General features: G+C 43.7%; 1 protein-coding gene across 1 annotated transcript in view; it reads left to right on the top strand.

The window, feature by feature from the left end:
• The first annotated feature begins 16,761 nt into the window (after positions 1–16,761).
• The window catches only part of LOC143961557 (proteinase-activated receptor 1-like), a 179,525-nt gene continuing 175,885 nt past the window's right edge, over positions 16,762–20,401 (top strand). Inside the window, exon 1 of the mRNA XM_077470867.1 lies at positions 16,762–16,898. The gene's annotated coding sequence lies outside the window, so the exon portion shown is untranslated. The remainder of the gene's footprint in view (positions 16,899–20,401) is intronic.

The following is a 20,401-nucleotide window of genomic DNA, read 5'->3' as shown; positions in this document are numbered from 1 at the left end:
ATATGTATTGGTTCACATGTCATCTACCAGCCTCTGTGTTCTAGGGGGAGCCTTAAGGTTAAATGTGGCCTACCAGATAAAATAACTAGTAACACACTCATTGGACATAGAGGGGATGTGCATTCAGAGTCTACAGGAACTCCACAGTGCCTGACACCTTAGATCGTGCCCTACATCACACTTTATGCATGCCTCTGACCCCCATACTGAGATAGCCAAGCTACTTTCACAGCTTGCTTTTGCAGGATTCTCTGAGGGTGCCCAACAGGTCCTTAAACAGACAGCCACTGGCCTTGGACAACAGCACGTACATTTGTTGTGGAAGAACATGCCATCCATGGATTCTGAAGGATTCCAAGGGATGGTGTTACTTGGCTGGTGTTCGTCCTGGGTGCCCCCTCGGACACCGTTATGCTGGGTCATTGTTTCTGGAAAAGAACATGACCTGGGCATGGTTCCTCTCAGGAGCCTGAGGGGGTATGGACATGATGAAAAAGCAAAATAATTGCTTGGGAGCCCCCTAGGTAACATGGGGGGGTTTGGTCTCAATGCTGAATCCTGGATTAATCCTGGATTAGGTATATTGCAATGTGTGTTGTACTGATTTTGCTTATGGTATTACTTTTTTATGTCTGCTTAAAGTTTATTATGTGCATGGTTTCCGAGGTACTTGACCTTTCAACCCAGCTGCAGCTAATAGGATATATCTTAACTCACCGGGATGAGTATGTCACAGTGAGAAGAAGTCATGTTCATGGTTTGATTTCATGACTTAGAGGGGATTGTTGTGATATGGCTGAACCAGAGTGACTCCATCTTTATAAGTTCATATAAGATTAACTGGGGTTAACCTATTAGTTAGCTTAAACTCTGTATCTGCAGACTATTGCAGTTTTTCTGTGGACATGCATATAAGAAAATATAGCTTGCATAGGCAGTTTTATTCTGTACTGTCTAAATAAAGAAATTGTGTGAGAAATATGGGTATGGGGAAAAGGGGATTATTGCGGTGCTTAGTATTAATGAGATGTAACATGGAATACCAAAATAGAAGACAAATGCAATACATAGCATAAAAACAAAAATAAACATAGATTCTTTATTAAACATAGTTATTCATAAAATTATGTATTATCAAAAATAATACAATAGACAGAACAGTACAATAAGTAAAATAGTCGTCTACTCAATGTGATAAGATCGAAATTTTAATCGCTGGTCAAGAGAGTCCCAACATGTCTCACCATTACCATGGCTTCTTCAGGGGAACCATTCTTTGGAAACACAGAAAGACGAACAATAACTATGAATAATAACAACAAATAAACAAACAATTATTTTTATACAGTATAATCAATCGAACACCGCCTGTTACCTCAAACGAAGCAATTATACATGTTAGTAATCAATTTTAGAAAATAGACAGAAAAGAAATAAAATTATTAATTATTCATGGGTACATACATACCCCTGGCTCTTCCACAAGTCCACAATTGATGAGGTGCTCACAGGGGGAGGAAAGGAAACATCCAGCCCTTTGCATCACCAATGGTGGCTGCAGGGGGTAGAGGGGAGACAGATCAGTACAGGAAATAGCAAAAGAATTAGTTGTACATATGTTGGTATGCAGGACAAATATGTACCTCATACTTACCAATTACAGAGTTAGTGTAGAAAAACTACATAGCAGAGACGCCGAAGATTTGAAAGGATTAGGGAGAGAACTGACACACTATCAGATGACCTAGATGCAAACAGTAATACAAATAAACCCAACAAACATGCCCATCAGAAAGGGGGCCAAATTAAAAATGGCCAAACTAGAAATTAAATAACCCGTGAATAAGCTCACCTGAACCCTAAAAAAAGGGGAGTTCTGTGGATATTCAGCAGCCAAAGGCAATGATTTTATCTCCGACATAGAAGCCCAACCTGAACATAGGCTATATAGTAGGCATACTGCTTATTAATAAGGCCCCTAGTATGTTAAAGAGAAAAAAATGTGTATAATCAGGATATATGATAAAACCAAGGACAGGAGAGGCTGAAAAAGTGTGAATCAATGTCAGCCTGAACCTAATGCTAAACTTAAATCCCTGTGCCAGACAGGACGGCGTCCCCAGAGAGCCAGCAACCAGCCAGTTGGCTGGGGGGTCTTATATACCCCCCACTCAAATCGGCGCTCAAGCATGGACGTCCGCAGTAGGCGGCAATGGCGTCGCCGTGCGCAGGCGCCAAGCATGAGCGCCGACAGAGAGTGGACTAAACACGCTCCGTACGGTTACCCGCTCGGACTCCTGAGCCTACAATCCCCAGAATCCTAAGCAGCTCGCACTGCGACGGGGGAAGGAGTAGTCAATACAAGACGAGCATAGAGGCACAGAAAATGCTGTGACGGGCACTGTTTCCACAGTACAGCGCCCGGGCGTCCATACAGACACTGGGAGGCGAAACATCGAGCTGGTCCACCCAAAGGGGACCAAACACCAAACGGGACAAGGGAGAAGAAGAGCCAGAGGCAAAAACACTAGAAACAGTATGACCAAATCATGAAGATGTTACCAACAGAATAAATTAAATTATTAATTATTCATGGGTACATACATACCCCTGGCTCTTCCACAAGTCCACAATTGATGAGGTGCTCACAGGGGGAGGAAAGGAAACATCCAGCCCTTTGCATCACCAATGGTGGCTGCAGGGGGTAGAGGGGAGACAGATCAGTACAGGAAATAGCAAAAGAATTAGTTGTACATATGTTGGTATGCAGGACAAATATGTACCTCATACTTACCAATTACAGAGTTAGTGTAGAAAAACTACATAGCAGAGACGCCGAAGATTTGAAAGGATTAGGGAGAGAACTGACACACTATCAGATGACCTAGATGCAAACAGTAATACAAATAAACCCAACAAACATGCCCATCAGAAAGGGGGCCAAATTAAAAATGGCCAAACTAGAAATTAAATAATCCGTGAATAAGCTCACCTGAACCCTAAAAAAAGGGGAGTTCTGTGGATATTCAGCAGCCAAAGGCAATGATTTTATCTCCGACATAGAAGCCCAACCTGAACATAGGCTATATAGTAGGCATACTGCTTATTAATAAGGCCCCTAGTATGTTAAAGAGAAAAAAATGTGTATAATCAGGATATATGATAAAACCAAGGACAGGAGAGGCTGAAAAAGTGTGAATCAATGTCAGCCTGAACCTAATGCTAAACTTAAATCCCTGTGCCAGACAGGACGGCGTCCCCAGAGAGCCAGCAACCAGCCAGTTGGCTGGGGGGTCTTATATACCCCCCACTCAAATCGGCGCTCAAGCATGGACGTCCGCAGTAGGCGGCAATGGCGTCGCCGTGCGCAGGCGCCAAGCATGAGCGCCGACAGAGAGTGGACTAAACACGCTCCGTACGGTTACCCGCTCGGACTCCTGAGCCTACAATCCCCAGAATCCTAAGCAGCTCGCACTGCGACGGGGGAAGGAGTAGTCAATACAAGACGAGCATAGAGGCACAGAAAATGCTGTGACGGGCACTGTTTCCACAGTACAGCGCCCGGGCGTCCATACAGACACTGGGAGGCGAAACATCGAGCTGGTCCACCCAAAGGGGACCAAACACCAAACGGGACAAGGGAGAAGAAGAGCCAGAGGCAAAAACACTAGAAACAGTATGACCAAATCATGAAGATGTTACCAACAGAATAAATAATCACTATAACAAACTGCCAGACGAGAGGTCAGGCAGTACTCTATTGAAAGGTGTATAGTATGTAGTGTTGTAAAAGATACAATAAAGATAAATAGGGAATGATACATAATAGACATTTATAGGGTTGGAACCAAAATTAAAAATTCTAAAATTCTAAAAGAAAAAGGACAAATAATGAAGGAATGAAAAATAGAAAAAAAACACACAAAAAAAAGATGATAATAAACAATGTTGAACAATTAGTGTAATACAAACTTAATAAGGAAAAATAATCAACAAGAGATTAATCAGAAGAGAAAAAATAAAAAAAAATTGAATTAACAAAATTAACCCCGCATACCACTCCCCAGCCCCCCCCCCCAACAAAAAAACAACACCCAGTAAGTCTACGGCAGACATGGCGGGTACTCAAGCCGGGAAAAGCCTGGGTAAATGCAGGGCAAGCTACAGGAAGTGTTTAAAAGTAATATATTCATTTAAAGCAGGATATTGAATGGCATCTAAATTATAGATCCATTTTGTTTCAAGTTGTAGTAAATTGGAGTCTATTTCATCGCCCGAGCATGCATCGGTACATGCTCAAGGGTGGAAAACTGTACCACTGTCGGGTCAAAATTATGATGATAGCCAATATGTTAATTAAGTGCAGTAGTACATTGATGTTTCAGATGTTTCAGGAAGTGCAGCATGTGATCTCTAATACGTTTAAAAAAAGGGCGTTTCCTTTTGCCAACATAAAAACATCCACAAGAACATTGTGCCAAATAGACTATCCCGATAGTTTTACAGGTAACATTATATTTTATAGTATGTTGGGATCCATTGGGTAGGAGAACCTGAGAAGAATTAGAAATAAATTGGCAAACATCACAAGACCCACAAGGGAAAGTACCCCTTCTAATGTGCCTGGTTTGTCGGCTAGATGTAAAATGACTAGTAACCAATCGATCCTTCATGAATGAAAGATAAGATCAGTTCGATTAAGATTAACCACTTTATTGAAAATGCGTTTTAGAAGTGACTTACTATAGCCTCGCTGATTAAGTCTAGTAGATAGATCTTTCGCGGCCAAATAAAAGTCTGCATCCAAGGTACAATTACGTCACGGACGAAGGTACTGGCTATATGGGATACTATTGAGTAATGGTTGAGGGTGGGCACTAGAAGCATGCAAAACTGTGTTTCCCGATGAGGGCTTGCGATATAAAGATGCATTGAGCCTGACATTATTATCAATCAAAATCTGCAAATACAAGAATTCAATCCGGGATTGACTATATTTCATAGTGAAACCCAGGTTAAAGCTGTTACTAGCCAATTGATCAAAAAACAGCTTCAGCTCATCAATAGTTCCTGTCCAAAATAGGAGGACATTGTCAATATAACAATGCCAACCCAGGATTGAGTTCTTGGAACGCAAAGCACGTATCTACTGGCATAAAACTTATTTTGAAAAGTATTCTGAGTATCAAGTTGTTCCCTGGGGCCTGAGAGTCCAAATTTTTCCCAATACAAGAAAGACAAGTGATTCCTTGAAAAAATCACGGGAGGACAACTTGCAAAGCTGTTCTTTCCAAATTATTTCTTTGCTAATTAAAGAATATGAAACTGAGTTGGAACAAGTTGATTTTCAGATCAATAATTGGTATGACGAAAATAACACAGAGATATATCTCAGGAAAGGATTCCAAAGAAAAAGGAAGGGGGACCGCTCGGACATATCCACCACCCCATCACCTCACTTGTCTGGTACGGCACAACAACCTCCTACGGTTTGTCCTAAACTTTCTCATTCACATGTTTCCACCCCTCAGCCTTCAACGAGTTCCCGTTCTGGCTTAGTCCCACTTTCTTACTGCACTTCCTGAAACATCTGAAACATCAATGTACTACTGCACTTAATTAACATATTGGCTATCATCATAATTTTGACCCGACAGTGGTACAGTTTTCCGCCCTTGAGCATGTACCGATGCATGCTCGGGCGGTGAAATAGACTCCAATTTACTACAACTTGAAACAAAATGGATCTATAATTTAGATGCCATTCAATATCCTGGTTTAAATGAATATATAACTTTTAAACACTTCCTGTAGCTTGCCCTGCATTTACCCAGGCTTATCCCGGCTTGAGTACCCGCCATGTCTGCCGTAGACTTACTGGGTGTTGTTTTTTGTGGGGGGGGGGGGCTGGGGAGTGGTATGCGGGGTTAATTTTGTTAATTAATTTATTTTTATTTTTTCTCTTCTGATTAATCTCTTGTTGATTACTTTTCCTTATTAAGTTTGTATTACACTAATTGTTCAACATTGTTTATTATCATCTTTTTTTTGTGTGTTTTTTTTCTATTTTTCATTCCTTCATTATTTGTCCTTTTTCTTTTAGAATTTTAGAATTTTTAATTTTGGTTCCAACCCTATAAATGTCTATTATGTATCATTCCCTATTTATCTTTATTGTGTCTTTTACAACACTACATACTATACACCTTTCAATAGAGTACTGCCTGACCTTTCGTCTGGCAGTTTGTTATAGTGATTATTTATTCTGTTGGTAACATCTTCATGATTTGGTCATACTGTTTCTAGTGTTTTTGCCTCTGGCTCTTCTTCTCCCTTGTCCCGTTTGGTGTTTGGTCCCCTTTGGGTGGACCAGCTCGATGTTTCGCCTCCCAGTGTCTGTATGGACGCCCGGGCGCTGTACTGTGGAAACAGTGCCCGTCACAGCATTTTCTGTGCCTCTATGCTCGTCTTGTATTGACTCCTCCTTCCATCGTCCAGTATCTCTACTCCGGATCATCCTATCTCATTTACCTAGCATTTTCATCGCTAACACTCGTGTCATGCACAGTTTAGTGATGACGCAGTGCGAGCTGCTTAGGATTCTGGGGATTGTAGGCTCAGGAGTCCGAGCGGGTAACCGTACGGAGCGTGTTTAGTCCACTCTCTGTCGGCGCTCATGCTTGGCGCCTGCACACGGCGACGCCATTGCCGCCAACTGCGGACGTCCACGCTTGAGCGCCGATTTGAGTGGGGGGTATATACTGGCTGGTTGCTGGCTCTCTGGGGACGCCGTCCTGTCTGGCACAGGGATTTAAGTTTAGCATTAGGTTCAGGCTGACATTGATTCACACTTTTTCAGCCTCTCCTGTCCTTGGTTTTATCATATATACTGATTATACACATTTTTTTCTCTTTAACATACTAGGGGCCTTGTTACTAAGCAGTATGCCTACTATATAGCCTATGTTCAGGTTGGGCTTCTATGTCGGAGATAAAATCATTGCCTTTGGCTGCTGAATATCCACAGAACTCCCCTTTTTTTAGGGTTCAGGTGAGCTTATTCACGGGTTATTTAATTTCTAGTTTGGCCATTTTTAATTTGGCCCCCTTTCTGATGGGCATGTTTGTTGGGTTTATTTGTATTACTGTTTGCATCTAGGTCATCTGATAGTGTGTAATTTCTCTCCCTAATCCTTTCAAATCTTCGGCGTCTCTGCTATGTAGTTTTTCTACACTAACTCTGTATTTGGTAAGTATGAGGTACATATTTGTCCTGCATACCAACATATGTACAACTAATTCTTTTGCTATTTCCTGTACTGATCTGTCTCCCCTCTACCCCCTGCAGCCACCATTGGTGATGCAAAGGGCTGGATGTTTCCTTTCCTCCCCCTGTGAGCACCTCATCAATTGTGGACTTGTGGAAGAGCCAGGGGTATGTATGTACCCATGAATAATTAATAATTTTATTTCTTTTCTGTCTATTTTCTAAAATTGATTACTAACATGTATAATTGCCTCGTTTGAGGTAACAGGCGGTGTTCGATTGATTATACTGTATAAAAATAATTGTTTGTTTATTTGTTGTTATTATTCATAGTTATTGTTCGTCTTTCTGTGTTTCCAAAGAACGGTTCCCCTGAAGAAGCCATGGTAATGGTGAGACATGTTGGGACTCTCTTGACCAGCGATTAAAATTTCGATCTTATCACATTGAGTAGACGACTATTTTACCTATTGTACTGTTCTGTCTATTGTATTATTTTTGATAATACATAATTTTATGAATAACTCTCTTTAATAAAGAATCTATATTTATTTTTTATTTTATGCTATGTATTGCATTTAATTGTCTTCTATTTTGGTATTCCATGTTACATCTCATTAATACTAGGCACCACAATAATCCCCTTTTCCCCATACCCATATTTCTCACACAATTTCTTTATTTAGACAGTACAGAATAAAACTGCTTATGCAAGCTATATTTTCTTATATGCATGTCCACAGAAAAACTGCCATAGTCTGCAGATACAGAGTTTAAGCTAACTAATAGGTTAACCCCAGTTAATCTTATGTGAACTTATAAAGATGGAGTCACTTTGGTTCAGCCATATCACAATAATCCCCTCTAAGTCATGAAATCAAACCATGAACATGACTTACTTCTTCTCACTGTGACATACTCATCCCGGTGGTCATAGTAAAAGTTAAGATATATCCTATTAGCTGCAGCTGGGTTGGAAGGTCAAGTACCTCGGAAACCATGCACATAATATACTTGAAGCAGGCATATAAAAGTAATACCATAAGCAAAATCAGTACAACACACATTGCAATATCTCTAATCCAGGATTAATCCAGGATTCAGCATTGAGACCAAACCCCCCATGTTACCAGGGGGCTCTCAAGCAATTATTTTGCTTTTTCATCATGTCCATACCCCCTCAGGCTCCTGAGAGGAACCATGCCCAGGTCATGTTCTTTTCCAGAAACAATGACCCGGCATAACGGTGTCCGAGGGGGCACCCAGGACGAACACCAGCCAAGTAACACCATCCATTGGAATCATTCAGAATCCATGGGTGGCATGTTCTTCCACAACAAATGTACGTGCTGTTGTCCAAGGCCAGTGGCTGTCTGCTTAAGGACCTGTTGGGCACCCTCAGAGCAAGCTGTGAAAGTAGCTTGGCCATCTCAGTATGGGGGTCAGAGGCATGCATGAAGTGTGATGTAGGGCACGATCTAAGGTGTCAAGCACTGTGGAGTTCCTGTAGACTCTGAATGCACATCCCATCTATGTCCAATGAGTGTGTTACTAGTGATTTTATCGGGTAGGCCACATTTAACCTTAAGGCTCCCCCTAGAACACAGAGGCTGGTAGATGACATGTGAACCAATACATATACAATACAGTGCCTATGCCAGCATCCCTTCAAACAGTATATACACTGAAATGGTCGAGCATGTCCTGGGCACACTACAACAACAATCCCAATATGCCCCCGGACCACCTTCTAAGCATGCAAAAATATAAAAACAACAAACATGTAATCTCAGCTGTATAGCAATTGTCCATGGAATGCAAAAGGGAGGAAGGGGCGTGACAGTCCATAGAAACAAGTGGGAGGGGCATGACAGCCTTTAGGCCAAATGAAAATAGTCCCAAAGAAAAACTCAAAAAGAAAAGTCTCTTGGATGGCTTCTGAATGTCCATTAAATTCGCAGAAAAGGAAATGTCCACATTATAACTCTCATTCTGCTCAACTTTTCCCAAAACCTTTTGGTTGAATTCTGTGATCACTCATATGTACAGACTGTCATGAAAAGGTCCACCCGTTGGTGGCGCTGTTGATCTCTTGGATTGCAGTACCAGTGTCCACCTGCGGGTGCCTTCTAACACCCAGGGCCTGTAATAAGAGGACCTACCTCCTGGTGGCACTATTGGATCCCTGGACTGTAGTACCAGCGCCCACCAACGGGTGTACTCCGGCAGTGTGGAGCAGACAACACCTGCTGCGATCAGCTGTTACGTGAGGGTAATCAGTAGTCTTATAAATACCCGGCAATCCCTAACATGCTTGTCTCAGTATCACTCTCTCCATGTGCCTTGGAACCTGAACCTTGGAACCTGAACCTTGGAACCTGAACCTTGGAACCTGAACCTTGGAACCTGAACCTTGGAACCTGAACCTTGGAACCTGAACCTTGGAACCTGAACCTTGGATCTACCTGACCTGTTCCTTCCTGATTCTGAGCCCATCCTGGACCTGTCCCTCTTGTCTCCTGCTACCTAGATCCCTGCTCTGCAGCCCATCCATCCGTCCTTACCCTTCCACTGATTCCCCAGGGTTTGACCTCGGCCTGGCTTTCGTTGACGTCTCTGGTAGTTCCCATTTATTGTGTGTGTATATATATATATATATATATATATATATATATATATTACTTGTTTTTGTGGTTGGTAGTGCACTGTTTGTTTTTCACTTTCCTTTATTTATAATAAACACATTGTTATTTCATTCACATGCATTTTGGGTTCCCTCTGTGCAGTCCACACAGTCTGGTCTAATCGCTCCCTGACAGTATACCGAGACCATCTCTGACCAGACGTGGCTGCATTGAGGAACCATCCTGACCTGTTAGTCTGCCAATATGGATTTCAATGAAATCATGTATTATTCTCTGCTGGCAGAAGAGGATGAATATTGTCGCCAGCTTCTAAAAAGGTGGTCTAGTGACCGGCTGATGGAGACCATCCGATCAGCTCATTCCCTGGTGGATCAGGGCTACATGTCATTTGAGGATGTTCAGCCCTTAATCCAATTATGTGCAGAGCCAGCCCTGTCATGCAATTCCAAAGTAAGTGGTGATTTTTCTCCCCCCTTCAATTTGCGCCAAGTTGTATCTTTGGTATGGTTGTTAGAGGATGATCCAGCCTATTTCATGGAATGTTATTCCTCTTGTCCACAGCAGGTGTTGTCTGATTGCATCCATTCAGTGCAATCTCTGGTTAGTCAGGCTGTGTGTGATTCAGTGTTTGTTCAACCTGTGCTACAGGCATGGTCAGATCTCCTGCATTTAGCCAAGCCACAACACTCCAGCCCTGTCATTAACCACCTGCCTTCCCAAGTATCTATCTCCCCATTGCCTATGGCAACCTCAGTTACAGCCCAGTCGACTCCACTTCCTACCAAATACTACTATCCTGTCACCAAGTGTAGCACCTATCCTGCCTACAACCCACCTGCCTCCTTTCCTCCACCTGTAACAGTCCCATAAAACCCTCCTCCTGCCACTGTTCTTTGGTCTTCCTTTTGCCCAGACACTTTCTTTTCTCACAGCCCTGCACCTACATACAAAGCTGCAGCGGCTAAGTCAAAAAAGAAACGAAAGTTCTTTCCGACCCACACAAAATCTTGCCAGTAACCCAACCCGCCTCCGCACCAACCAACCCAGCCCAGCCTGCATGCATGCCAGTTGTATCCGGTGGCCCACCTAAGCCTGACGTTCCAGCTGCCCAGTCGGACATCCCAGTGCCTGCCCTCCAGTCCAACGTGCCTGCCTTCCAGTCTGATGTTGTGCCAGTCTGCCAGCCTGATGTTCCAGCTTGCCAGCCTGTTGTTCCAGCTTGCCAGCCTGTTGTTCCAGCTTGCCAGCCTGATGTTCCAGCCTGCCAGCCTGGAGTTCCAGTTCCCCAGCCTGGAGTTCCAGTTTCCCAGCCTGAAGTTCCAGTTTCGGGTGTTCCAGTTTCCCAGCCGGGAGTTCCAGTTTCCCAGCCGGGAGTTCCAGTTTCCCAGCCGGGAGTTCCAGTTTCCCAGCCGGGAGTTCCAGTTTCCCAGCCGGGAGTTCCAGTTTCCCAGCCGGGAGTTTCAGTTTCCCAGCGGGATGTTTCAGTTTCCCAGCGGGATGTTTCAGTTTCCCAGCCGGATGTTTCAGCTTCCCAGATTGATGTCTCTGCCACCCAGCCTGCGGAGTCAGTGTCCATTAACTGGCCTGTTAAGCTTGTGCCCGTTATTTGGCTTGCCGGACCAGTGCCTGGTGTCCAGCTCGCTGAGCCGGGGCCCGTCACCCAGCCTGCTGGGCCGGGGCCCATTACTCAGCTTGCTGAGCCAGTCCCTGTGATCCAGCTTGCCCTTGCAGTACTTGCTGTTCGGCCTAAGGACCCAGAGATTGCTGCCCAGCTCGAAGATCTGGTAATTGCTGCCCAGCTCAAAGACCCAGAGCCTGTGCCCGCTGTCTGCCCGGATGTGCCCGCTGTCTGCCCTGATGTGCCCGATACCCATCTTGACGTGCCCTCATCTATGGTGTGGTTTGAGGCCATTAACTTTGGACAATTACACCTAGCTGGAGCATCCGGAGGCCGCTCCTTTGAGGAGGGGTACTGTCATGAAAAGGTCCACCCATTGGTGGCGCTGTTGATCTCTTGGATTGCAGTACCAGTGTCCACCAGCAGGTGTCTTCTAACACCCAGGGCCTGTAATAAGAGGACCTACCTCCTGGTGGCACTATTGGATCCCTGGACTGTAGTACCAGCGCCCACCAACGGGTGTACTCCAGCAGTGTGGAGCAGACAGCACCTGCTGCGATCAGCTGTTACGTGAGGGTAATCAGTAGTCTTATAAATACCCGGCAAGCCCTAACATGCTTGTCTCTGTATCACTCTCTCCATGTACCTTGGAACCTGAACCTTGGAACCTGAACCTTGTATCTACCTGACCTGTTCCTTCCTGATTCTGAGCCCATCCTGGACCTGTCCCTCTTGTCTCCTGCTACCTAGATCCCTGCTCTGCAGCCCATCCATCCGTCCTTACCCTTCCACTGATTCCCCGGTGTTTGACCTCGGGCTGGCTTTCGTTGATGTCTGTGGTAGTTCCCATTTATTGTGTGTGTGTGTGTGTATGTATATATATATATATCTATATATATATATATATATATCACTTGTTTTTGTGGTTGATAGTGCACTGTTTGTTTTTCACTTTCCTTTATTTATAATAAACACATTGTTATTTCATTCACATGCGTTTTGGGTTCCCTCTGTGCAGTCCACACAGTCTGGTCTAATCGCTCCCTGACACAGACATGAATTCTCTACCCCAAAACACTGCCTCTTTGTAAGGACAGAACTTGATATCCACAGACAGCCTGGAACTGATGCGTTGGGCGAGACCGGGGACTTTTCGGCTGTCACATCTGGATTTTTTTCATGTGGTGCTCACGGGAATTTTGTACCCCAGGTTTGCGTCATGTGCCTCCCCTTTGAGGTATCATTCACAGGAACATTTTCCGCCTTTAGTCATCTGAGCACCTCCTATGGTATTTGAACAACAAAGATGAACAATGGAGATTTCCATGTTAAAGTTGTAGTCATCACTTCATCTGGATAGGGAATGGGGTGTAGGGTATGACTGGGGTGGGCATTTCTTCATGTGAATAGGGCTGTGGGTGAATGCAGGCTTGCTGGGCAGATACTCCTAATCTGACATGAGTAGTCACAGAATCTACCTGATCAATTCAGGCCTTAACCATTGGAGATATTAAAAATAATATTCTTAATTGACTCAAACATTTGTAAAACATCACCAACACCTTATGACTGACACCCTGGGAATTCAGAAGGTAAATATCCAGAATAGTCATTCTGATTGCTTATTTCAAATAAATCCTTCCCATTACATTTTAGTACCCCATGGATTCAATATATGCAGCAATGTATCTTGATTACAGTCATTTCATTTCAGTAACTTCTTCAAACATTTTTTCAAATTTTCACCCTTCCTTTACCAAAATCCCTTTATCAATTCTTTTAATTTAACCCCAAACTTTTAGGGAAAATATAACATGGGCCTAAACACAATATGAGACACCCTGTTGTGCACATTCCAGACACACACCTAAAACATTTCTACTAATCAAAATTATACCCTGTGTGTTCGTTATACACAATACAACAACTCTCATTCCACATTCATTTGGCCATTCCATTCATCCTTCATTTGTCCAAAACACCTTCAAACCTTAATATTTTTCTCTATAGTGTCCGGAATTACACAACAGTTACTTCCCTTTTTCTTTACTAACCACAATTCCTCTGGCGTGGCGCCTGGAATATACAACTTCCTTTCATTTACTTTCAAATTCTGGACTCTTAATTATAATCTTCTCAACCCTGTCAAAATCAATATTTTAAAATCATTGTTAATACAGCTTAAACACTATTAAAACTATTTTGCACAAATATAGCACATTTGCTGTTATCAGAAAAAAAACACCTTTTAACTTTAATAATGTAAGTATAGGCAACCACACCCAAAATAGTCTTAAAAGTCAGACTCTAAAAATTTGTATCTGATCAGATTTCTTTAAAAAAAAAATATGGTACCAGCGCATACATATAATGTTATCAGTGACATGTCACATTCCCCTTTTAATGTTCCCAATTTACTATGGAGTGGATATGGGCTTAATATGTGCCCAACACATTTCATGAATAGACTGACACTATTTGCAACATTTTAACAATAAACATGTACCTTTTATAGATAACTTTTCTGAATCAGATCCTTCTTTAACATTCATTTTCCACCTCAGCAAGTCTCTGACTTGCTGACTATGGAATGCAAATATAGAAGTATGCTCCCCACAAAAACCATGGTGAAAGTATGGTTGATAGTTTGTTCCCCTCTTCCATCAGAAACAAAACAGCAGATCTCTGCACTGTGCTAAACAGTACTTTGGACAGGAGGGATCACTCAAATAGTAATCTGTCTTTGTCCAAATCCGCGATTCAATCCTCTTAAAGCACCACATACAGATGAGTACCCTACTCTGTTCCTTTCACCTGCCCACTTTAGCAATGCTCTCTGTCTTGGCAGGGTCATAGGACATATATCAACTACCCAACAATTTATCTGAATTCAGAAAAAAAAAACAATCTTATACTCTAAATTGGAATTCCAAGACGACAAAAATTCACATACACATAAAATTAAGCATTTCTCTCTATTAACCAGTTTCCTCTACCCAGGTGTCCGTCTTATGAAACTGCGAACAGGGAGACCCCCAAGGACTGCCATTAATCACAGTCCACAAACAGTCCATGAAACAGAGACAGTCGTGGGAGAAGTGTTTAAACATGTTCTCCCTCCGATGATCGCTGCACTCTGAGAATCCTCACTGATCAACACAGAAACAGTCAGTCCATAAAGCTGCAACCCTAGCACCTCACCGGAAATCCGTGTCAGAATTCACACCCCCAAACCCCCCAGCTCAGAGGTGGAGAATCGGAGAGCTATGAGGGAATCTGGGTGAATCCCAGGGGGAAAGAGGAAGATTCATAATCTCCCTCTACCTCATTCAGACCCCCCAAAACAGTAACCATGTCCCCCTGTCAGTGCATCCAGCAGCAATCTAATCACTGCCCAATAAACCAACATTTTGGTGTCTCCATGAATCTCTGGTACCGTAATCCCGCAAAAGTCCTACGAGACCCCAGCACCAGGGCTGCTCATTGCACGAGGTGGGGTGCTTTCAACAAGGGTTCTAGCCTCCCCACCAACTCTCTCTCTTTTTTACCCTTGGTTGACCCTTTCCCCGTGCCCGTTGCCAAACAGTGATCTGCACTGCTCTGCACATTCTACCAACCCACCTGTACCGACTCATTATAACTTCAGCAAACAACAATAAACAAATAATCAACAAACAAATAAACAAACAAACAAACAGGGTAACAGGGTAAGTCTACACTAAAAATTTCTATTTTAACAACACCTTTTATCTGATAATCCAAATGAAACTAGCTGTGACACTTTAAAAATCCTTATTCTAAACAAAACTCTCTCTGTGTTAATTTCCTTACCTGCCCAAAACCTCCTATCCTGGCTGACCTTTAAAATTGTTTCCTCAACGCAAGTAAAATGTCCCCTTTAAATTTTAAAACAAACTCTGCTAACTTCCCCTTTTTAAATGTACTTTCTATTCATTTTTTTTTTCCTCTTTCTCTGTGTCAGTTTTAAAACGGCTTTGAAACCGGCTTGTCTAAAAAGAACAATGCATTGAAAAACCTTGCAAAATGCACACCTTCCTTTAATAAATAACTCAAATCTCTCCTTTACCTTCTTACTTCACTTACTTTACCCTCAACAATTGTAGGGTGTTCTTAATTAACACCCTTACCACTTACTTAAATCTCATCACTCCTGGGCATTCTTCCAAAATACCCACCTCTCTTCAACCACCTTCCACCTAACACATACCTTTTACAACCTGCAAAAAATACCATTCCGATACCCTTCCAAGAGTTACCAAAACACATGTCAAATTTATCAGCAAGGGTGTCTTGACAACAGTAAATTTTGGAAGACAAGCTGTATTTTCCTAAATAAAGCTTTTCTATTGAGCATCAACCCACCCGTTTCAGCTAGTTATTTGTCACAGGTATATGCTGCCATGGAGGCACCAGGAACGTTGGTGTACACACATGAGCCAAGTATTGCTGGTATTGCTGGTTCAACAGAAATCAACTGACTTTTGTTCAGTGTTTACAGCAGCCTGTCCAACAGAAACTGGTCTAACGACAAAGGCACAACAGGGGAGATTGCCACGCTAACATTGAGTGTGTTAGAATGGAGATCTGTAATTTTCCTTTGTTCAGCCCACTGAGTTGAATGAAAAAAAAATGCATAGTATGTACCAGGCTTCACCATAATTTTTATTTTCCCAGTGCCTATCTATAGTATGACAGCATACATTCCCACACATGGTATCAGAGCTTTACGGAGAATGCTGGGGGTGTCCTTATCTATTCTTTTTATACTATTCACCAGTCTTGAGGGAAGAGTCACAGCCATTCTATGTCACAGATAGGCTCACATGGATAGGGGCCAGGAAAGGAAAATTACAGTAAATATTTAATATAATTCGCTTTTTATTTTATACATGTAATTTTAACATTTAGGCCTCATGCACACTGGACGTTATGATAACGTTATAAAAACGCTAGTAGCTTTACAGTGAGTTTTTCAATGTTTTTGCAATAGGGAATTCTATTGGTTGTTGCTTTATTCACCAAAAATCATTTTAGATGCAGCTGTCGTTACATTGTCAATCATCTGTCTTCATATTATCTTTTTATTGCAGAGTTACTTGTTGACAATCATACTGTCACACCAAGACCAACTTCTATGCAGAATGTAACCCCTCCACAGTGTGATAATTGCACAAAAGAAATTACCAAACATTACATGACCACCGTGCTACGCACCAATCATACCACACAGGGGCCTTCTCCTCCACCATCTCCCAGAGAATACATCCTGATTGGTGAATCAGGAGAAGTCTATCTAAGAATAAAGGCAACCTTCATAGTAATACTGAACATCACCGAGATCAGAAATGTGAGTTAGTCCTCCTGAGTATAATCTAGAAGTTGTAAAGGCTCAAGAACCAATGGCAATGAAGAATGTTAATTCTACTTGTAGGTCAGGATTGGTTTAGATTATCTCAGAGTAACAGAAGGGTCACATGAAAGTTGGAAACATTCAAAAAGATGGAAATCACAGTGTCGCTGATTGTATGATCGGGATTAGGTGACAGGTTACTACAGTTATATGCAGGAAAATGGTATCTCTTTGGGTTGACACTGGTTGGGCTCACCAACCATAGGAGATGTTTTCCAGCTTTGGGGTCCATCTTTTTCCCCGCGAACACTCCAGCAATCCAATTGTATTCCAAACAAAGGCAGCATGATGGCTCTTTTTCCATAAACTTTATTGTACAATGTTCATTGCATCTCCCTCCAAGCTATCTGTTCTACTCTATGACATTTCACCCTCTGTCAGGGCTTGGTCATAGAAGTACATTTTGATTTTTAAAAAATATTTCTTTCCTATTTAGGTGGAAAAGTCATCTTGTACAATATTGATAGAAAGATGGCTGAAATAGTAAAAAGATGATAGAAATTTGTACAATCCATCACTGGATTTTAATATTAATATTGCTTTAACCTTAGCTTTAGACATGTGCGATTAGTTTCCCTAAATTCGTACGTTCGGGAGGATCTGGAATACGAATTGCCATGCGTCCGAATTTTGTACGCAATACGAACTTTTGTTTACGAATTTCGGATCAGTTGTCGCCGCATCGACGACTCAGTCATTTTGCTTATTATGAGGGGCTCCCACCATCCTTGTGCTATGCTGACTTCCTCCTGGGGCTGTACCTCTGCTGTGCTCATTATGAGGGGTTTCCATCATTCCTGTGTTGACATACTGAGCATAGCAGGGGTACAGCCCCGGGAGGAAGTCAGCAGAGCACAGGGATGGTGGGAGCCCCTCATAATGAGCACATGGCTGCCATGCACAGCTGCTTTAGTTTTTATCCCCCACACTGTACGGGGTCAGTGGGGATATGCGGGGTCACTGGAAATTGTTTGGTGTTACCAAGCATGTGCTCTCCGCACATCCCCAGTGACCCCAAACAGTGTGGGGTGATCAGGCGAAAACTGGACCAGCGATGCATGGCAGACAATCCGCTTCTCTCTTGTATTTTCAAATCTTAATGGAAAAAACTGAAGAGAAGCTGATTGGTTGCCATGGGCAACTGCTCCACATTCTGTTCGCTTCAAGCTTGATAAATTTCCCTAAATGTCTGTTCATCTGTTCTAGCAGTCATATGTGTAAATGAGAAGAATGGTGGGAGCACATCAGGGCACATTGGGGCACATCAGGGCATATTGGAGCACATTGGGGCACATCAGGGCACATCTGGGCACATCAGTGCATATTGGAGCACATTGGGACACATTGGGGAACATCAGGGCACATTGGGGCACATCAGGGCATATTGGAGCACATCGGGCACATCAGGGCATATTGGAGCACATTGGGACACATTGGGGAACATCAGGGCACATTGGGGAACATCAGGGCACATTGGGGAACATCAGGGCACATTGAGGCACATCAGGGCATATTGGAATACATTGGGGCACATCATGGCATATTGGAGCACATTGGGACACATTGGGGAACATCAGGGCACATTGGGGCACATCAGGGCACATTGGAGCACATCAGGGCACATCAGGGCATATTGGAGCACATTGGGGCACATCGGGGCACATCGTGGGCACATCAGGGCATATTGGAGCACATTAGGGCATATTGGAGCACATCGGGACACATTGGAGAACATCAGGGCACATCAAGGCACATTGGGGAACATCAGGACACATTGGGGCACATCAGGGCATATTGGAGCACATTGGGGTACATCAGGGCATATTGGAGCACATTGGGACACATTGGGGAACATCAGGGCACATCAGGGCACATTGGAGCCCATCAGGGCATATTGGGGCACATTGGGGCACATCAGGGCACATTAGGGCATATTGGAGCACATTGGGGCACATCAGGGCATATTGGAGCACATTGGGACACATTGGGGAACATCAGGGCACTTTGGGGCACATCAGGGCATATTGGAGCACATCGGGCACATCAGGGCATAATGGAGCACATTGGGACACATTGGGGAGCATCAGGGCACATTGGGGCACATCAGGGCATATTGGAGCACATCGGGGAACATCAGGGCACATCGGGGCATATCAGGGCATATTGGAGCACATTGGGACACATTGGGGAACATCAGGGTACAATGGGGAACATCAGGGCACAGCGTTTACCAGCCAGCATGCAGAGTAGCGCAGGAAGCGTGTGTAATAAGTTCTCTCTTCGCTCCTCCCTGGTGGCACCTCCTCTCTTCTCGTCCATCCCAGATGATGTCACAAGCAAATAGGGGTAGATGAGAAGCAAGGGGAGGGATTGTGTGGAGGAGGGACAGGGACCAACTACTAAGACCAAATGGCCATCTCTGCTGCAGACAGTCAGTTCAAGGAATGTTCAGAGTGAGGGAGGGGTATCCCAGCTTTGGCAAATTGATTTTCAAAAATGCTAACTGCTCCATTAGCTGGGGGGACAACTGGGATCTTTGGGGTGACAGGATGTTTCCCCTCACAGAAAACACCCGCTCACTCTGGACACTTGTCAGAGGGCAGGACAGTAGCTCCTTGGTAATATCTGAGAGGGCAGGCCACTCCTCGCTCTTCCCCTGCCAAAAAAACATTGGATCTGTGGTGGGGTGCACTGGTGGGGCTGACAAATAGGACATGACAACCTCCTTTGCTGATATGGGTTTCTTGGGGTGCACTATGCTGGAGGTTCCCATTAGGGTGTCAAGTGCCTCAGCCAAGACAGAAGATGCTCCGCTGGCAGGAGCTCTGCTCACTTCACTAGATGTAGATGATGCATGGGAGAGGGGGTCTTCAATATCTTCTTCCTCCTCTTCCTCTTCTCCCAGACTTACCATCTGCCTTTCCCTCTGATGCACCCTGTTGATTAGTCTGTCCCACCATGTTGTCAGAGCACTACACTGCACAGCCATTTTGCCCTTGATGCGAGGGTCACACATGGCAGCCAGCATCAGTTCTGGGCAAGAGGCGGTCAACTCCTGCGTGCTCCTGCCCAACTCCATCAGAAATGTGTTTAGCAGAGCCAACACATCAGGTTGAGGGCCACCACCAGGCAAAGGTTCCTTAGCCGTCTTGAACCGCTCCAATTTGCTCTGAAGGTGGTTGAAGAGTGGGAGCAAATGACCAATGCTGGCATCCTCGTGGCTTAGGTGTTCTGTGACAGAGAGGAAAGGCTTGAGGACTGCCACAATCTGCCCGATTATAGCCAAGTCCTCCCTGCCTAAAGGTCGCTCTATGCCAATGTTATGATCACAGGCCATGGCATGGAGAGCCTTCTGCTACTCAAGGATGCGTTCCAGCATTGCTAGGGTTGAATTCCACCTAGTCCCCACATCCTGTTTTAGGCAGTGTTCTGGAAGGCCT

The sequence above is a fragment of the Lithobates pipiens genome, unplaced genomic scaffold (genome assembly GCF_037356315.1).
Source record: "Lithobates pipiens isolate NorthernLeopardFrog02 unplaced genomic scaffold, aLitPip1_a1.2 Scaffold_8, whole genome shotgun sequence".
Lineage (NCBI taxonomy): Eukaryota > Metazoa > Chordata > Amphibia > Anura > Ranidae > Lithobates > Lithobates pipiens.
This window is presented reverse-complemented; position numbering and strand designations above follow the sequence as displayed.